The sequence below is a fragment of the Triticum urartu genome, chromosome 4A (assembly GCF_056163025.1).
Source record: "Triticum urartu cultivar PI428250 chromosome 4A, HENAU_Tu73, whole genome shotgun sequence".
NCBI lineage: Eukaryota > Viridiplantae > Streptophyta > Magnoliopsida > Poales > Poaceae > Triticum > Triticum urartu.
The window spans coordinates 78,908,462-78,930,097 of NC_141876.1; positions in this window are offsets into that span (position 1 = coordinate 78,908,462).

Sequence of the window (21,636 nt, forward strand, 5' to 3'; positions counted from 1 at the left end):
CGATTCGAATCAAATTTTGATATATTAGCTTGCCACTTATTTTTTAGATGGAGAGATGATGCTCGGGAGTAATGTGTTTTTACATGCTCGTTGCTAGCGATTTACTATATCACAAATAGTTGACCCACTCAAAAACGGGAATCGAACTCAAAATGAAATATCTTGATTCAATGAAATAGCTCGTTCACCAGGTCAAAATAGTGAACTAAAGCTAAAGTTGAACACCTCAATCGAGTAGCATGTTGTACAGTATTATAGAACTCCATGAACATGTTGAAAGTCAAATTAATGAACTTGTTTGATATACGCATATATCCGTCCATGTGTGGATTGCAGACAACATGTTCTCCAATTTATATATTTGAATGCAAGTTTATATCGAAACATGGTTTATATCAGTCTTTGATGCATAAAACGCGGCCTCCCCCTCTCCCAGACTCGTGCTCTCTCTCTCTCTCTCACCGACAAACTTCAATTCTGTCACACGCATCCAACACACAAACCTTGTTGGTCCCTCTCGCTTTCTCTACATCTCTCTCTCTCTCTCTCTTTATGTGTGTGTGTGGGGGGGTGGGGTCTTTCTAGTTCGCATGCATATATACTCCATCTATAGGTCTCTCTCGCACACTATGTATGATTCTCTAGTCCAAGCTAGATATCTTGGGTGCACTCATTGTACGCACACAAATTCCTTGGCTCGTCGCCCGTAACTCTCTCACGCACCACTCTATCGTCTCGGAGCTCTCCCCCCCTCTCTCAAACTCTCCATCTACCTGGGTCACACATACACATGCATATCTCACTCGCACTCGATAGGCCTATCTAAAACTCTATCTCTCTCCCTCATTCTATCTCCATCTCACATGCACACACACACACACACAATCTCATGCCTAGCTAGCCAAGTATGATGGTCTCTGACTCAATTGTAGGCACACGTAGTCCCCCCTATATGTATATGACTAGCCAATCTTAGTCTCCATCACAAAGATGTGCATGGTCTATCTCGATTTCTCTCGGGGCATCTTTCTATCGCTCAGGCACCGCCCTCGATCTCCCACCCATATAGTCCCCTCACGATCTCGAGGGGATCTCTCTATCACAAACACACCCTCTCGCCCTCTTCATGCGTCCATGTTCTCCATGTGTCCCTCTCGACCTTTGTTCCTTGTTGGCCAGACCTCTATTGTACATGTGCTATAGGGGTGTCTCTCTCCATTGCAAGCAATCACACACTAGCTATCTTCGTGTATCTCCTCGCCTTGCTTTTCTCTCTCGGAGATACATGCGTGAGATGTTCGCCTAAGAAACGAAAAAACACACACTCTCTCTAATTTATCATTTGTTGTCACTTTCTCTTTCACACACATACTCTTTTTGCACACTTACTCATTCTCCTTCACACGCACTTGATCTCTCTCGACTTAGGCACTCTCCTCGGTCCATAGCATATTGATTTATTAAAAAGTCAAATATCACAAAGTTTGACCATGTACGTGGACAAAAACAATTACATCTAGAACGGCAAACATATACTATTAGATTCACCATGAAATGTAGTTTTGTATGATGTATCTTTGTTATTGTAGATATAAATAACATTTGCATAAACCTGATCAAAGTTTCCAAAGTTTGACTTCTAAAAAATTTACATGCACTGCATTATCAAGCGGATGGAATATCTCTTTCCCCCTCTCAGCTATCTGACACACCACTTAGCCTTATCGGGGCTCCTTAATCTCTCTCAAACTTTATATCTCCCTGGTTCAGACATACACATGTCTCGCTCGAGCTATACATATAGACCCATCCAACACTCTCCTCCCTTGTTATCTCTCTATGTGACACGCACCCCCCTAATAAGTACCATAATCCCTCACTCCATCATAGGTGCAAGCACTCCCCCCTAAGTATCATTATCTCTCACTAGCCATTAGGAACACACGTATTGTCTCCTTCCATCCATACGTCTATCTCGATATCTCTCAGGGTATCTTCTATCGAGCACACACCTTGTCGCTCGATCTCCCACCCATGTAGTCCCATCACGATCTCTAGGGGATCTCTCTATGACAAACATACACTCTCTCCTCCCCATGTCTGCATTTTCTCCGTACGTCTCTCTCGACCGCTCTCCCTTGTTTGTCAGACCCCTCTTGGCCACGTGCTAGGGGTCTTGCTCTCTCGGTTGCAAACAACCACACACTATCTCCTCACCTTGCTTCTGTTGTCGAAGATGCATGTGTGATATGTTTGCATAAGACACACACGTTTTTTCTTGACTTTTATCGAGTGTTGTCCATGTCTCTTTCACACATGCACACACACTTTTTTCACTCACTCTTTCTATTTCACTCTCTCTCTCTCTCTAGTTAGGGACTCTCTCACGTCCATAAGCATATGGATGTTTTGAAAAGTCAAACCTCAGAAAAGTTTGACCAGGTATATGTGGAGAAAAACATTTACATCTGGAACGATCATTAGATTCAAAACAACATGTACTTACTTCATACTATCATTTATATTTGGTATTGTAGATATAAGTGATTTCTTTATAAACTTGGTCAAAGTTTAAAAATTTTGAATTTAAAAAAATGTTGGAACTACATTATCGAACGAAGGGAGTAGCTCTTTCTCTCTCTCTGCTATCTCTCACGGGCCTCCCCTCTCACTCGAACAATCTATACCAACGGATTATATGCTCACTGTGTCAGCGTATAGCTCTGTATATTGTTTAGTTGACCGGTCAACCATTCCACATGCTGCCTTGTCAGCTCATGTTCTGCATCTTCATGTGCTGGCCCATGTGGCAGTGGGTGAAAATAAGTAAACTAGAGACCCATCTGACATGCGATGAAGCAAACAAGTTGAAACCACTCGGGGTAGCACCCCACACGCTAGTAAATTGAGGGTGCATTGAGGACACACTTCTTCCGCGTGAAGGACGCACTCGCGCACAATTCACCACTCCGTGGTGGCATGCACAGAAGGATGCACTCGCGCACACCCAGCACACAACACACACCAGCACACGTGTACACCGGCGTCGCCGCCGGTTGAGATTGACAGCGAGGAAGCCAACAAGCGGAGGCGGCTCGAGCCAAAACCGCATCCAGCGAGCTTGGACTTCATCAGCAGCCTCCCCGATGACATGTTGCTCATCATCATCGGCCTCCTCCCCACCAAATCTGCCGTGCGAACCGCCCTGCTCTTCCGGCGGTGGCGCCCCCTCTGGCGCCGCGTCCCCCTCAACCTCACCGTCGACTGCTGCCTCTGCGACGGGGATTGCAAACGCATGGCTGCATTCTCCAAGATCCTTTCGTCGCACCCTAGGCCAGCCAGACGCCTTGACATCCGCATGTTCAATACCAACTGCAAGGTCCAACCCAAGTTCGACGAGTGGTTCTTATCCCCACCCTAGATCAGCGTGAGGAGCTCAGCTTTGAAGCTGGACAATGTCGCTCTCTGCCGTCGTCCGCGCTCCGCCTCGTGCCAATGCTGTGTCGCGCCAGCTTCAGCTCTTGCTATCTTCCCGAGATTAATTCCGCGCCCGCCCTTCTTCTCCGTCAACTCAAGCAGCTCGACCTCTTCGACGTTGTCATCTCGAAGAAGGCTATGGAGCACCTGCTCCGCAGCTGTACTACGCTCGAGTTCCTTCATCTTGAGCAGATCCACGGGTTCATTAGCCTCCACATTGCCTTGACGAATGTCCAATGGATTTATGTGTCTTGCTGGCCCCGCAAGAAGGCATCAATTGGGAAGAGATCACTACAGCTGTTCCACGTTATGGTCACTGAGAATGCGCCTTTCCTTGTGAGATTGCTTGTATCCGATCTAGAAGGTCCAACAAAAATCAGGGTCATTGACACGCCGAAATTGACAGCGTTGGTGCACTCGTCTGCCAAATTCTTCGAACTCTTTATTGGATCCGTAATCGTTCAGGTACAACACTCATCTTCTTCTCCATCTTCTTGAAATTCAAATTTTTTAAATTCTTCTTGATGTATTTACGACCGTCTTCCAGAAAATGATTCCCACAAGCTTGACCCAGTCTATGCGCACAATGAAGATCTTGGCAATAAAATCTATCGGCCCCAATCTGGATCAAGTTGTTGGATTCCTTACATGCTTTTCGTGCATGGAGAAGCTACTAATCGAGGTGAAACTTCTTTCCTATTAGTAAACAGTAATCACAACGTAGCTCAATTTTTTCGTAATTTTCCCAAATTACAATGACAAGTGTAGTGTTCAAAACTGCATCCACGCACTGCACTGAAAGAAATGTTTTTAGTATTTTTTTCTCACATGATCACCTGCATCATTTTTTTGTTGTACTACTATAGTAGCCTAGGCTAGTCATAGTGGAAAGTAACTTAGACTACTCCAGTAACCATATGGTTACCCTAAGAGCAAGTACTACCGCCGTCCTGGTTTACTCTTCCTATTTTGTAGTATCAAAATTTGACCATAGATTTAACTGATAAAATGTTAATGCATGTCACTAAGAACTATATCATTGGATTCGTATTTGAACATAATTTCAAATGGTGTAATTTTTGGTGACATGCATTGGCATTTTCTTACGTAAATCTATGGTCAAAATATTATACTAAATAAGAGGTAGTACAAAAGTGGGCTATAACGGCCCTCCACTATGTAGGCCAAAACACGTGCCAAATTCACTTGTGATGCATTTGGCATCGATGCCCCTCCATTGCTCACCTGCTGCCCCAATCTGGATCACCTACTTTACTCCGGTGCCAAATTAACTCACACAATGAAAAAACACTTGCGTGGGAGAGAGAGAGAGGGCTGAGGCAATAAAAAACACTTGTTTGGGAGAGTGAGAGGCTGGTGTAGTTTGTTTGATAGATTTGTTTATACATGTGGGTCTGTGTGCACAGTGGTGCCAACTCTCTCACATCGCGAGAGCAGTGCGAAAATCTTTTGATTTAACATCGATGCGTATTATGTGGCATACTTTTGCAAAATATGGCATCGGCCACATAGTGGAAGGCAACAAATGCCCAAGCTCTTCATGTACTCCTAGGTAAATGAGAGGAAAGAGAAAGAGAGAGAGAGAGAGAGTGAAAAAATATCACTAGCCAGCAAACCCTATAATATGAGCGAATGATATTGGTACCTCTTGATGACATGGCAATCTTATACAGCTAGCTGCTCTAATATGTTCTCTTCTTTTGCAGATAAAAAAAGACCCGAAAGTGAAAAATGTGCTACACTATAACAATCTCATCGAATGCCTTGATCTCCATCTTACAGAAATTGATATAATCGACTACCAAGGCAGCACATCAGAGATTAAATTGGCCAGGTTCTTTGTTATGGAGGCAACTGTGCTCAAGGTAATGAGGTTTGGCGTTCTCTGGCGCAACAATGAATGGTATGCTGATCACCGCAAGCGTCTAAGCCTAAACGACAAAGTCTCCATAGAAGCTGAATTTGTTTTTGAAACATCAAGTGGCCAAAGACTCAAAAACTTATTTGCCCATTAGTGACTTGTCAGGGCGGTGAATTTTATTTTGTAAGATAATGTTGCATCCACCTAAAGTAACGAAAGTTCTTACGTAAACTTCCTAGTAATTCCCTCTTCATAGGTGCAACATTACTCCTAACATTTCTAATATCAGTTTGAAACTTGTAATATTGCTGTGTCCTATTCCAGCGTTTTCAAAATCCTGCGAATCAAACAGGTCCTGAGTTGGTGATGATGTTGTGCCTGCCATCTTTCATCAATAGCCATCGGATCTAGATCTGACGCATGCAAACCAAACTTCTCCAGTTTTTCAAAAAGATGCTCGCACTTGTTCCCTATTTGCAAACAAGTCCTTGTCTCTCACAATCAGCCTTATCTCCTCCCCACCACATCTACAAGGCCATGGAAAAATCTGGCACAATGGCCGCTGCCGGTGCCGTCCACCCCCAATCTTGGTGTTTCGTGCAATGCACGGGCATCTACGCACAGGACATTATGTCGAACACGGCTAGTTGTAAGCAGGCTAGGTCTACAGCCATGATGATAGTGACTGCAGAGGATGAGGTTGACTATGGTATGCCGAACACGGCGCCTATAATCAGGTGTCATCTCCGGCATAGGGTCTAGTCACTTCACTGTGAGGAGCAGCACGTAATAATTTGACCAATGGGTAGTACAGTGCTACTACATTGGTAGTACTACTACTAGTACTAGCACCACCGTCTGGATTTAGTAGTACTACCACGTCGATCAGGATTTAGTATTTGACTTGCAATATCTAGTAATGCATGTCACAAAAAATGTACTACTCCCTCTGTAAATAAATACATATTGTATTGTTTTATTCCTATCGGCGAGATAACTTAATGTCTTTTTGCTACTTAATAGGATTACATGCAATGAACTAACCACCGCATGTGATGTTTGGTAGCCTCAAGTCATTGAAAGCATGCACGGCCCACATCTCTCATTGGTTGATATGTCATGAAATAAGAAACGAGGAGGGAGTTAATGTACCGTGCCTAAGTGTTGTGGGATTATTTGGTTTTCGTAAGGTGACTTACACAACATTTTTGGTTACATGCATTGGCATTTTATTAGTTAAATCAAAAGGTCAAAACTTGGCGCAAAATGGAAAGGGGACCAATAAACCAATAAACATCAAAGTTCTCTTGTTTGGCCCCAACTAGAGGTCCGGTGAGATGACTATACTGCACCGGCACGGAGGGGGGCACAGCTTCATTGACTTACTGCACTTGCCTTTGGGCGTATGACACGTGGGCCCAACGGGTGGATGGCCACCCTGTCATACAGCCAAAGGCAGGTGCAATAGAGGGGTGAGGAGTAGATGGCCAACACGCACGTGAATTCAACGCAATCTGCACTTCCCATATAAAGGCTCCCGCCGGTCCAATATACGAAATCCTACGCACCTACGCACCCAAGGGCAAGAGTGATCACTCCAATCACAAGATCAGTTGACTAGAAGCTAGAGCCATGGAGGCGATGAGCGCGAGCATCAGCCGGCTGTGCCAGATGGTCCACGATGCCGTCCTGCGGCCTAGCACCGAGGAACGTCTCTAGGTAGTGCTTGAGGCCGCCAGGGTGAGGGGCCGCTTGGACGATAGCTTCGTCTCCTGGTTCGACGAGGTCCTCGTCGGCTTCCTCGACAAGTTCACCGCCGTCAAGAAGCTCGCGGATGACCTTGACATACACCTCCAGCCCACGCGCCCAGGCTCTGCGATGCCTGTCACCCTCAACAGCCTCTATGGTGACAACCTCTTCGACGCACTGGTGGCCCTACGACTGCCCGCCGTCGCGCCGGAGAATGTCCACCTTGAGGTCACGCTCGCCGCACAGCGCCTGGCGCAACAAGACACCCTAGACATAATCACCCATGTCTACGCGCAAATCGTCCACAAGGACTACTACATGCAAGAGGAGGACGATAGGATGCTGGCCTGCTTGGACCACAGGGCAACCTTGGACGGCATTGTCCAGAAGCACGTTGAGCTTGCCGCCAACGCCGCTGCTCCTCACACGTCGGTTGGTGACCCGATGAACTAGGGCGTGAGGATGTCGTTGATGGATCCGTATGTATCTTTACACTACAAAAAAAATACACTTCCATGATGATACGTGTTTGTCACAGTAGGTCGCTTTTTTGTCATGCATGTACATCCATGACAAATTTATGACAGAATCAAGATAGTCATACCTGTGCTGTCGTAGAAGTGTTCCATGACATTACCAAAATTATCATCACGGAAATGTCCACTTCCATGACCATAAATCGCGCGTCACAGAAGTGCTTTCATCAAGGGTGACCGACACGTGGCATCCACCATAACGGAATGCCGTTAAGCTATCGGGTCGGGTTTTGGATCCGATAACCCGTTAACAGGCCCGACCAATAGGGATTTTCCACGTGGAAAATCTTCATTGGCTAGAGAAAACACGTGTCGGCTCATCGTTGGGACAGATGTCATCCACTCATTGGACATGAGGCGCCTATGATAGGTCGACACATGGCATGGCCCAAAAGTGGCACATTCCGGTGAAAAAGGCCAGCCCAGTAAAAATTAACAGGCCGGCCCATATAAGGCCTACTTGTGTCGGGTCAATTTAAGCCCACGGCCCATACGAGATGTGCCAATTCGGTCCGTTAAAGATTTGACACCATTGCAGCCCATCGTCAGTTCGAGCCCGTTAACAGCCCGCTATATATTTGGGCTCAATATCGGCCCGATGAGATTTCGGCCTGTTAACAGTCCATTTAATGGGTGGGACAATTTTCAGGATGTACGTCTTTCGGCCTTTTAGCGACCCATTTAAATGTTGGGCTAATTTCCGGCCCGATGTGTCTTTCAGCCTATTGACGGCCCATAAATCTGATGGGCCATTTGTAGTCGGACCTGAGTTTCGGCCTTTTAGCGGCCCATTTAAGTGTTGGGCCAATTTTTGGCCCGGTGTCACTTTCAGCCTGTTTACGGCCCATAAATCAGTTGGGCCAATTGTATTCGGACCTGAGTTTTGGCCTTTTAGCGACCCATTTAAGTGTTGGGCCAATTCCCGGCCCTGTGTGCCTTTCGGCCTGTTAACGAACCATAAATGAGTTGGGCCATTTGTAGTCGGACCTTAGTTTTGGCCTCTTAACGGCCCATGCCCTTCATGGTCCAATACCAGCACGGTTTCTCTTTCGGCCTGCTAAAGGCCCACAACATAGTTGGGCCGTTTACAATACGACCTGACTTTCGGCCTCTTAGCGGCCCATGCTCTTCATGGTCCAATACAAGCCTGTTGTCTCTTTCGGCCTGCTAAAGGCCTAAAGTATAGTTGGGCCATATGTAGCCCAAACTTAGTAACGGCCTGTTAACGGCCCGTGAAATAAATTGGGGCCACCTGTTGCCCGCTTCGATGTCGGCCTGTTAACGACCCGGGAGGTAAGAGGGCCAACCATTAACTTTCGGCCTATTAACGGCCCATTAACTTAATGGCCCCACTAAAGTTCGTTCATGTCTTTAGGTCAAATTAGATCATTTGAGCCCATTACGACGAGCAAAGGTACGACATACAGGGAATAACGTTGCACATCCAGAATATATTACAGGAAATTACATCCACTGGGCAATCAAAGATTGATGCCAGTGCAAATAAGTGAGTATAACCTAACCATCTACAACGTCACAATCTGCAACCTCAGCATAGATGACGCCCATAAGCATGTGAGCAAGTTCTTGCTGCTTTGCCACACTGTCTCTGAAAACATTGATTAGTTATTGTGTCGCACGACTCTGCACCTCTGATTCATCCACCATTCCCATCATTGCTTCAGCCATTAATTGGTTCACAAACATACATTTATTCCGTCGCATTCGAGACAGAGGATACTGAACAGATTCAGATGGCGATTTTGGCAGGCTTGTATTATTGATAGTGGAGAGTGTCTTGAGCACTGCATCATAACATAAATTAGGATGGGAACCAAACAGATTAATCATGAGTTATTGTCATATTACCTGGCCTGGATTTACTGGAAAGAAACAATGGGGTTGCCTTGCTGTTTTCGGAGTTTGTCTTCTTATCTTCAGAAGCCTGCACAAAATTAACACACTAGCATTGCTATCATTGGCCAAGTCAGATAATAGGAAAGCAACATTGACACAACGAACGTTTGGGCAACTAGCCTACACTAAATTATCACAATATGGCACAGCTATCATCAGCCAGGTAAGGTAATACGAAAGCAACATTGACATAATGAATGAATGGGCAACCAGAGAGGCACTACAATTCAGTAATGAGCGTGATATGAGATAGCACATTCATGCAGCTCAGTACGCAAAACTACCAGACAGTTTTTCTTACAAAAATCAACATTGGCTCCTTTAACATTTTGCTACAACTAATTTTAGATTAGATAAAGGTTACATTCAGGCCGATTAAAAAAATACATGCTGATGTAAAAATATAGTGATATACAACAGGTACTTACATCAGCACTGGAGCACAGAGAATTCCTGCAAGATATTATCCTCGAATACGATCCCAATGGAGGAAGTCTTGTATTGTTTAACCTTATTTTCTAAAAGAGAGACGGGTAAGAAACATGTAGAAAATATGATCAGAATGCTATAAAATTTCATGATGCAAGGATACGCACACTTCTTAGAATGGAGTTGACATTCTTTTGCTGGACTGGAGCGGACTAGTTCTTTGGCCACTGGAATCTACTTATTATCAGTGGGAGTTGGGTTTCTCTGTGCTGGAGCAGTATCTATGAAAAATGGAGTTGGTTTATTATCTCCTGGCATTTGGATCTTTTGCAAAGACCTGGTTTGTAACCCTTCAGATTCTAACATAGCCGTCTTCCCCTTGCATGCCTTATATAGAAGAATGGTGCTTCAATTATAAAACATGCTATAGCAGAGATGGAATAGGTACTGAAGAATAGAAAGGCATGACATATTTACATGTATTCCCTCCATCCGGAAATAAATGGATGGGTCTAGGCATATTTCAGTTCTAGATACATCTAGTTTGATCCATTTCTGCGACATGTAATCCGGGCGGAGGGAGTATGACGTAAGAGCTAGGGATACGACAGGACAGCACAGTAAAAAAACACTGAAAACCCAATGTAGAACGAAAGTAATCAAACCCAGTGATATGAGATAGTACACTCATGCCGCTCAGGATGCAAAACTACCAGACAGTTTTCCTTACAAAAATCAACATTGTGGCCTTTAATCATACATTTTGCTACAACTAAATTTAGATCAGATAAAGGTTGGATTCACGCCGATTAACAAAATACATGCTGATGTAAAAATATAGTGATATACAAAAAGTACTTACATCTGCATTGGAGTACAGAGAATTCCTGCAAGAATCTTTCCTCACAGACGATATCAGTGCAGAAATTCTTCTATCTGTTAAGCTTATTTTCTAAAAGAGAGATGGGTAAGAAACATGTAGAAAATATGATCAGCATGCTATAAAATTTCATGATGCAAGGATATGCACACGCTTCTTAGAGTTGAGTTGACATATTTTTGCTGGACTGGAGCGGACTAGTTCTTTGGCCACTCGAATCTACTTATTATCAGTAGGAGTTGGGTTTCTCTGTGTTGGAGCAGTATCTTTAAAAACTGGAGTTGGTTTATTATCTCCTGGCGTTTGGATCTTTTGCAAAGGCCTTGTTTGTAACCCTTGAGATTCTAACATAGTCGTCTTCCCCTTGCATGCCTTGTATAGAAGAATGGTGCTTTAATTATAAAACATGCGATAGCAGAGAGATGGAATAGGTACTAAAGAATAGAAAGACATGACATATTGACATGTATTCCCTCCATCCGGAAAAAATGGATGGGTCTAGGCGTATTTCAGTTCTAGATACATCCTTTTTTATCCATTTCGGCAACATGTAATCCGGACGGAGGGAGTATGGTGTAAGAGCTAGGAATACGACAGGACAACACAGCAGAAAAGAACACTAGTTGAATGTAAAACTGTATGCTAGCGGAATACATGCAGAAATAACTAAGGCAACATACACGTGTATGATTGGGAAAATAAGATGGCATTGCAACAGAGCACTAGAACATCACTTCAATGTAAAAAAACATGGTATGGTAGACAGATGAAGTACAAATGCATAAGATATTCAGAAGCATGATGTCCAAATTAAGCAGATGGCATTGCGCTAGAGTAGAATGACAGTACTTAAATTTGAAAACATGTTATCATGAATGGAATAGGTACTGAAAAACAAGAAGGCACGACATATTTACATGCATGATCAGCATGCTAAGCCATGGCATTGTAACAGAGTAGATACACTCCAGGACATTATATGCATGTTGTACCCATATCACAGGCCAAGTTAGAGCAAGGACCTTGTGGGGTGAAGAGGATTCATCATCTTTCTGGAAGTCTTCTGAAGAACTGCCTTTACATGTTCCATCATATTGGGTATAATTGACATCAAGTTTATTGGCCTTTACATTGCTCCGTGAGGTTCTTGTGGATATATCAGTGTGTGCAATTATATCTGACATGCATGGAAGAAAACTAGTAGTTAGATTTATGTAATGAGTGCCTGTAGGAGACGATATAAATAGTAGGGCTGGGGTTAACTAGCAGCAATAGATCTCATAAACAAAAGGGAGAACACAGATGAAAGCTACAGAATATGTATCGTTTGTACTCGAGATTAACTAGATGGCACACAAAAGTATTAAACAACAACATAGGAAATACTAGAAGTGGTATAATACTATAATCACCAGCATGTGGGATAGCATTGGCTGATGGATGATAACTATGGAACAGTGTTACCTAAAGAACAAGTATCTTAGCTGAACTATGGAACAACGTTAACTCCTGAACAAGACCGGTAAGAGATCAGCATGAATATACAGTGAAATGTGATGATCTATTTTCCATGATTAGATGAATAACAAAGCCATAAATGTTGCACACAAGTAAGATGAGGGTACAACCTATCTGGCTACCATCCATAGGAGTGAGCATTATGTGCTGACTTGTGGATGGCCCTGCAGTTGTTGTGGCTGTGCATGTCGGGCGCACGCATTCGATGCAGGGAACTGTTGAGTGGGGACTATAGCTCCCTTCTGGTGTATGCTTCCCTTGTTGGAGCAGCTGCGGTGAGTCGGAAGACGGTGTGTGTGAAGATGCAGATAACGCATAATGTTAAGAACGACATATCTCTTTGATCTGAAGAAATACACTAAGAGATCAATAGCAAGGTACGAGAGTGGTCACACTTCTGTTGACTGAAGACTAAATTGGGGTCACACGATTTTATTTTATTTTGGTACTGTACGATCTACGCCGGATGGCTGGCCGTCTTGTGCCTCCCGGATGACACTATTCGGAATCTTCCCCGAAGAGCCAGCGACCAATGGCAGAGCAGCCTGCCTCCGCCGTCTGTGGCCCCGGCCAAAACCCCGCTCCCCGCCCCACCGCACTGCCGTGGTTGCGCCGCCCCCGGGCCAATCCACAAAGACTCCCCGTCATCCAGATCCGGCGGCGGCAGTACCGTCAACCCACGCAACTCTAAAATATAGCCATCTAAGCGCTGCTTCCGTCAACTCGGGAGAAGGGAGCTTCCCGGGGAGAAGGTGATTTGGCGCCCACGAGGTATGAATGGGGGCGGGCAGGGGAAATTGGGAGGTGAGTGGAACCATGTTTTACGGACGCATTTGTCTGAAATGTGAGGGGGAGTTATAGTTCTACCCTTGCATATAGGCTTTTCGGCTTGGGTCTGTGTACTGAGTGTCGGGGATAGTAGAGTAACTTTGCTTCTCTGGGCGGGAGCGATTTCGGGCGAGGAGGGCGTGTTTTGAACTATAGTGGGCGCGAGCGATTTCGGGCGAGGAGAGCGTGTTTTGAAATAGTAGGCGCGAGCTATTTCGGGCTAGGAGAGCATGTTTTGCCGACCATGGTTTATGAATTATTCGGCACATGTCATTTTGGCCGAGGAGAAGGCGCACTTGGATGAAGTTACGAACCTACCCTCGATGTACAACGGGCCAATTGATGCGTGTCCCACATAGGACGGTAATTTTGCGTCTCCCATTTATTTGTTAGGGCGAATTCCACCGAGCAGAGAGGATGTTTAACGGTTCGTTCAAATTTTGGGAGAACGAGCATCCACGTCTACCTTACCAAGTCGATTCGGATCAAATTTTGAAATATTAGCTTGCCACTTCTTTTTTAGGTGGAGAGATGATGCTCGGGAGTAATGTGTTTTTACATGCTCGTTGCTAGCGATTTACTATATGGCAAATAGTTGACCCACTCAAAAACGCGAATCAAACCCAAAATGAAATATCTCAATTCAATGAAATAGCTCGTTCAGTAGGTCAAAATAGTGTAAATCCAAAATTGAACACCTCAATCGAGTAGCATGTTGTACAGTATTATAGTACTGCATGAACATGTTGAAAGTCAAACTAATGAACTTGTTTGATATACGCATATATCCGTTCATGTGTGGATTGCAGACAACATGTTCTCCAATTTAAATATTTGAATGCAATTTTATATCGAAACATGGTTTATATCAGTCTTTGATGCGTAAAACGCGACCTCCCCTCTCCTGGACTCATGTTCTCTCTCTCTCTCTCTTTCTATCTCTCTCTCTATCGCCGACAATCTTCAATTCTGTCGCACGCATCCGACACAAAAACCTTGTTCGTCCCTCTCCCTTTCTCTCCATCTCTCTCTCTCTTTGTGTGTGGGGGGGGGAGGGGGTCTTTCTAGTTCGCATGCATATATACACCATCTATAGGTCTCTCTCGCACACTATGTATGATATTCTAGATAGTCCAAGCTAGATATCTTGGGTGCACTCATCGTACGCACACAGATTCCTTGGCTCTTTGCCTGTAACTCTCTCACGCACCACTATGTCATCTCGGAGCTCTTCCCCCCTCTCTAAAATTCTCCATCCACCTGGGTCACACATACACATGCATATCTCACTCGCACTCGATAGGCCCATCTAAAACTCTATCTCTCCCCTCGTTCTCTCTCCATCTCACATGCGCACACACACAATCTCATGCCAAGCTAGCCAAGTATGATGGTCTCTCACTCAATTGTAGGCACACGCAGCCCCCCCTATATGTATATGACTAGCTAATCTTAGTCTCCATCACAAACATGTGCATGGTCTATCTCGGTTTCTCTCGGGGCATCTTTCTATCGTACACGCACTCCCTCGATCTCCCACCCATATAGTCCCCTCACGATCTCGACAGGATCTCTCTATCACAAACACACCCTCTCTCCCTCCTCATGCGTCCATGCCATCCATGTGTCCCTCTCGACCTTTGTTCCTTGTTGGCCACACCTCTATTGGACATGTGCTACAAGGGTGTCTCTCTCCGTTGCAAACAATCACACACTAGCTATCTTTGTGTATCTCCTCACCTCGCTTTTCCATCTCAGAGATGCATGCGTGATATGTTCGCATAAGAAACGAAAAAACACACAATCTCTCTAATTTATCGTTTGTTGTCACTTTCTCTTTCACACACATACTCTTTTTGCACACTTACTCATTTTCCTTCACACGCACTTGATCTGTCTCGACTGAGGCACTCTCCTCACTCCATAGCATATAGATTTATTGAAAAGTCAAACATCACAAAGTTTGACCATGTACGTGGAGAAAAAGAATTACATCTAGTACGACAAACATATGCCATTAGATTCACCATGAGATGTAGTTTTGTATGATGTATCTTTGGTATTGTAGATATAAATAACATTTGCGTAAACCTGATCAAAGTTTCCAAAGTTTGACTTCTAAAAAATTTACATGCACTGCATTATCGAGCGGATGGAATATCTCTTTCCCCCTCTCAGCTATCTGACGCACCACTCAGCCTTATCGGGGCTCCTCAATCTCTTCAAACTTTATTGGTCAGTTTGGTTCGTGACCTGACCCTCATGCCTTATGGCCGGTACTGCCTGGTGTGGACATGAGATGTAAAATATTTCTGCCTGGCCAGGCTTGTGTGGTGCTGAAGCGTTTGGTTCATGCTTGTGCCAGGCAAAGCATCAACGTCCCATCAATCAATCCATGCGTCAATTATTTAATGATAATATCCATCCATGTTGCTGTTAGCCTCGTGCCCACACGACCAGGTGTTCGAAATCGGTCGCCTGGGCCAGGCTACTTGAAGTGTCTGGAGTTCAGCCAGGCTAATTAAAGTGCAAGGGAACCCAGGCCAGGCGGGCTTTCTTTTTCACAGGGTAGCAACCAAACAAGCGTGCATGAAATCCAGCCACAACCCCAGGCCAGGCAAAAGATGCTCAGGACGCAAGCCAAACTGGCCTTATATCTCCCTGGTTCACACATACACATGTCTCGCTCGCGATATAAATATAGACCCATCCAACACTCTCCGCCCTTGTTCTCTCTCCATGTGACACGCACCCCCCTAAGTACCATAATCCCTCAACCCATCATAGGCGCAAGCACTCCCCCCCACCCTCCTAAGTATGATTATCTCTTACTAGCCAACAGGAACACACGTATTGTCTCCTTCCATCCATACGTCTATCTCGATATCTCTCGGGGCATCTTCTATCGCGCACACACATTGTCACTCGATCTCCCACCCATGTAGTCCCATCACGATCTCCAGGGGATCTCTCTATGAAAAACATACACTCTCTCCTCCCCATGTCTGCATTTTCTCTGTACGTCTCTCTCGGCCTCTCTCCCTTGTTTGTCAGACCCCTCTTGGCCACGTGCTAGCTTAGGGGTCTTGCTCTCTTGGTTCCAAACAATCACACACTATCTCCTCACCTTGCTTCCGTTGTCGAAGATGCATGTGTGATATGTTTGCATAAGACACACACGCTTTTTCTCTACTTTTATCGTGTGTTGTCCATGTCTCTTTCACACATGCACACACACTTTTTTCACTCTCTCTCTCTCTTGTTAGGGACTCTGTCACGTCCATAAGCATATGGATGTTTTGAAAAGTCAAACCTCAGAAACGTTTGACCAGGTATATTTGGAGAAAAACATTTACATCTGGAACGATCATTAGATTCATCAAAACATGTACTTACTTCATACTATCATTTATCTTTGATATTGTAGATATAAGTAATTTCTTTATAAACTTGGTCAAAGTTTCAAAAGTTCGACTTAAAAAAATGTTGGAACTACAATATCGAACGGAGGGAGTAGCTCTTTCTCTCTCTCTGTGCTATCTCTCACGGGCCTCCCCTCTCACTCGAACTCTCTAAACCGACGGATTATGCGCTCACTATGTCAGCGTATAGCTCCGTATATTGTTTAGTTGACCGGTCAACCAATCCACATGCTGCCTTGTCAGCTCTTGTTCTGTATCTTCGTGTGCTGGCCCATGTGGCAGTGGGTAAAATAAGTAAGCTAGAGGCCCATCTGACACGCGGTGAAGTAAACAAAGTTGAAACAACTCGGGGTAGCACCCTGCACGCTAGTAAATTGAGGGCGCATTGAGGACAAACTTATTGCGCGTGAAGGACGCACTCGCGCACAATTCACCACTGCGTGGCGGCATGCACAGAAGGACGCACTCGCGCACACCCAGCACACAACACACACCAGCACACGTGTACACATCTAGGAGTAGAAGGCTGTGGAAAAATCTGGCGTGATGGCCCCTGTCGGAGCCGTCCACCCCCAATCTTGGTGTTCTGTGCAATGCACGGGCATCTATGCACGGGAAATTATGTCGAACAGGGCTAGTTGTAAGCAGGCTAGCTCTACAGCCATGATGATAGTGACTGCAGACGGTGAGGCTCACTATGGTATGCCGAACACGGGGCCTATACTCAGGTGTCATCTCCGGCGCAGGGTCTTGTCACTTCACAGTGAGGAGCAGCACGTAATAATTTGACCAACGGGTAGTACAGTGCTAGTACTCCTACTACTACATTGGTAGTACTACTACTAGTACTAGTAGCACCACCGTCTGGATTTAGGAGTACAACCACGTCCACCAGCACTGAGGAACGTCTCCAGGTAGTATTGCTTGAGGCCGTCACGGCGAGGAGCCGCTTGGACGACAGCTTCGTCTCCTTGTTCGACGAGGTCCGTGTCAGTTTCCTCGACAAGTTCACCGTCGTCAAGAAGCTTGCGGACGACTTTGACGTAAGCCTCCAGCCGACGGGCCCAGGTTCTGCGATGCCCGCCACCCTCAACGGCCTCTATGGTAACAACCTCTTCGACGCACTAGTGGCCCTGCGACTGCCCGCCGTCGCGCCGGAGAATGTCCACCTCGAGGTCGCGCTCGTCGTGCTGCGCCTGGTGCAGCAAGACACCATCGACATAATCACCCATGTCTACGCGCAAATCATCCACAAGGACTACTACATGCAAGAGGAGGATGATAGGACGCTGGCCTTCTTGGAGCGCAGGGCAACCTTGGACGGAACTGTTCAGAAGCACGTTGAGCTCGCCGCCAACGCCGCTGCTCCTCACACGTCGGTTGGTGACCCGGCGCACTATCACGTGAGGATGTCGTTGAACGTTGATGGATCCGTATGTATTTTTATCTTTCCATCAAATCCATGTAGTAGTATATGATACTACAGTAATTATCTTACCTTTCGCATCAACTTCATAATTTTCGTACTACTCCATGCATGAACGGCGCCAGAACCAAACTTCTCATTACTCTTGGAAAAATTGTTATTTTCTATCTATCGGTTGCGCCATGGAGCAGAACCAAATTTTACAAGTTACGAGTTCAAAAGGAAAAGCCTGTCGTGTTCGCGTCGCACCCCCACACGGTTGGTCCGGCACGCCGCTCAAGCGGGAATGCGTGCGGTGTTGCATTTTCACTTACAAGTCGGACCACAGTTGAGCAAACTGACTATCAGCAAACCCCCACCCCGCCCACCGCATGATGGCTGAGAAAACAGGAGGGAGAAGAGATGGTTGTAGCACGGACTCCAAGAAAATTGGTGTCGGATGGGACTCGTGTGGGTGGCGTGTGTCGTACTGCTAGACGTGAATGCTACTGAGTTATGGCCCATGCCACCCCACTATATCAAGGTATGTAGAACAAATTTCCTGCAGTCCGTGCTCAACCCTCCTCTACCTCTCTTCTCAGCCAGCCAGCGGACGCGCGGAGCCCATCGTCTGTTTGCTGACATGCGGCCCCACATGTCTGTGAAAACGCAAGAGGACCCACTGAACCTGCACATATTTCACCTCGATGTGCTGGTGATGAAAAAGAAATCCAATAAAGATCTTCGGTGGCCGCTTTTGGAGTTACTCAAGGGTAGTAAGATTCTATTTACAATTTAACCCAAGATGCACATCTCGTGGCTTCAACTACCACTCGATTTTCTTTCATGACACAACCTGGATGCTGGATGTCCCACGTGTCGGCAAAAGGAGGAAGAACCCGACCAAATCTTCGGTTTTGCTATCGGATGAGATTAGTGCACTTGTTGATACTCCTACTAGAATATAGGCTAGACATGAGACTAGATGCGAGGAAGCAACGTCTACTTCTTTACACTCGAAGAAGAGAGAAGCACGCAAGATCGAGCCTTCGTGTCAGGACCCCGATTCCAAGTCACATCGATCTAGTCGGTAACACCTCATATCACTTTGCGGCCTCACGCACGGTATTCCCACGGGTGTCGCCTTACCATGGCCCGGGACCGTTTGCGCCTTTTGGCTCACATATATGATAGTGTCGCTAGCATCCATATGACAGAGAACCCGGGCCGACATGGCTAGTCGTGAACCCAAAGCGGCACTAACCTATGGGGACAGGCATACATGAATCACATCGAGCATGTCGGTCAGCAGCGTGTGAATCCGGGCTGTAGCACTGGGCTAACAGGACTCCGGGAACCCGGGCTGTAGCAGGCTAGGAAGGACTCCGGATGTCACCACGTGACACTTCCCCGAAGGGACAGACACAGGAACGAAGTGAAACACATGTCGGCCAGTCAAGTGTCCTGAGCAGTAGTGCTGGGCTAACAGGACTCCAGTGAACCGGGCTGTAGCGGACTACTATGGCTCATGGAAGCACTAGACTACATTTCCCCATAAGAGAGGCTGCCAAGGATAAACAACTAGATTGTCGGATCCCACACATACCAAGCATTACAATCATATACACAATATGCTCGATATGTGTAAATACAACATGGCATCACAACATAACTCTATAACTCAAGTATTTATTCATTAGGCTCCGAGGAGCGAGATATTACAAACATTGGTCTCATGACCCAACAATCATAGCATACAAATCAAAGCACATGCGGAAGCTTAACATGTCTGAGTACAGACATCTACAAATGAAAAAGGCTAAGAAGCCTGACTATCTACCAGATCCTGCCAAGGGCACAAGATCGTAGCTGTGGTATCAAGCTAAACGTTGAAGTCAACACGGAACTACTAGCGAGACTGACGTCTCTCTGCAAAACATAAAATAGGCAAACGGGAGTACAAATATACCCAGAAAGACTTACATCAGAACTATCTACATATGTATCGGTATCAATAAAGGGGGTGGTGGAGTTTAACTGCAGCAAGCCAGCTTTGACTCAGTGGCTAACCTGAACTACGACTGCAAGCAACTCTTTTGAGGTGGCGCACACGAGTCCACATATTCACCATTCAATACACCACTATGGTTCCGCTCCCGTCTCCCTACGAGAAGGCCATCCATAGCACTCACACTTATCTTGCGAGTTTTAGAGTATCCACTTTCACTTGTCTATGAACTGTTATAGGCAACCCAGAAGTCCATTACCGCGGACACAACTATTCGAATAGATGATGTTATCCCTGCAGGGGAGTACTTCTTCACACACGCTCTCACCACTTACCGCCGTTTACACGACATGTACTCGGCAACCTTCAAGCGGAAGCCCAACGAGGGTGTCGGCCACGGCCTACCTAAACACTCAAGTCTCTAGTCCAGGTTTATCGCCTATCCAGGTTCCATCCAGAGGGAGTCCAGCCGATATTTCCACATACGGCCCCGGACGATGTGTACAGGGTTCCGAGACACCAAATGGGCGCCCGGCATGCCCGGCCACGGTGTATCTACCGCATCATAGCCCACCCCTAGGGTCAGCGCTACGCACAGCCGCCAACTCGTATCCTATAAACACTAGAAACTAGTTGCAACTCCTGGACGGAGGACAAGGGTGATCAAGAAGCCGAGAGGGTCCATTGGTTTCGGGCCCAATGCGTGGTAGTAACTGTTTCATGGATCACAAACACAGAACTCAGTTCCTGAGGACGACTTCAATGAGACAACCCACCATTTACTCCTACATGGCCTCTCACCGCTACCTTTACCAAATCGTGTTCACACACTTAGCTCTCAAAAGTACGACATGTTTACACACCTCCGATTCATCCCCGATGTAGCAGACCTGACTCAACTCTAAGCAGTAGCAGGCATGACAAACAAACATGAATGATTAGGCACATCAGGGCTCAAACAACTCCTACTCATGCTAGTGGGTTTCATCTATTTACTGTGGCAATGACAGGTCATGCAGAGGAAAAGGGATCAACTACCGCAGCATGTAACAGTTGAATCGTTGTTGACCTAATGCAGTAAAAGAGAGCAGGAGCGAGAGAGTGGAATTGTATCGGCATGAATAAGGGGTTTTTGCTTGCCTGGCACTTCTGAAGATATTATAGCTCTTCATCGGTGTCATCGAACTCATCATTGAAACCACTTCTATCGAGAGGGGACAAATACCGGCAACAGAGAAAGAAACACAATCAATGCAATGCACAATATGATGCATGATCATGACATGGTAAAATGAGTGTGTTGGGCTAATGTAACTACAACCAGATGGGTTTGAGCTATTTTGAACCAAAGATTCAAAGTTCCAACTCATTTGTGATCTTAAATAGTGCTTATCATGTTTTCGCACTAAACAACAAGTTAACTTGATTAAACATGCATGAAACCAATACAAATGGATAGATTGGATTTTTCTGATCATTTTTCATATATAAATCTTTGCATTGGGAGTTACAGATTAATTTCTATGAATTTTTGAAGTTTGCAACATTTTATGGAATTTCCTATATAAAAAAATCCAGAAAATAC